Below are 437 nucleotides of genomic sequence, written 5' to 3' on the forward strand. Positions count from 1 at the left end.
GGGGCAGGCGGGGATCGAACTCATGCGGAAGTGGCTTTAGTTTCTTAGTGTAGTGCTTTAACCCGCTGCGCCACCAGGGAGGGCCAATTTCTAATAGTTTTTTTTAAAAAAAATTATTTATGCATACAGAATAGGGGTACAGGCCAGAGGTGTGGGCGGTGAGAGGATTCACCAGAGACAGAGTAGGGAGCAGAACAGGCAGACCTATGAAGTACACTGCTGAGGGGAGCAGTGGGCGTGTCAGGAGAGGTCCCCATCTGGATCACCTCTGGGGAGGTGGGGATTGAACTCATGCTGAAGTGACTTCAGCCTCTTAGTGCTGTGCTTTAACCAGCTGTACCACTAGGGAGGCCCCTAAACTGGGGATAATTTCAAAGGAAAGTTTAGGATAAAATAAAGTTACCTACTTTGAATTTTGCAAGGGAAGCATTCAATAC

The sequence above is a fragment of the Condylura cristata genome, unplaced genomic scaffold (assembly GCF_000260355.1).
Source record: "Condylura cristata isolate star-nosed mole 26May11 unplaced genomic scaffold, ConCri1.0 scaffold00010, whole genome shotgun sequence".
Lineage (NCBI taxonomy): Eukaryota > Metazoa > Chordata > Mammalia > Eulipotyphla > Talpidae > Condylura > Condylura cristata.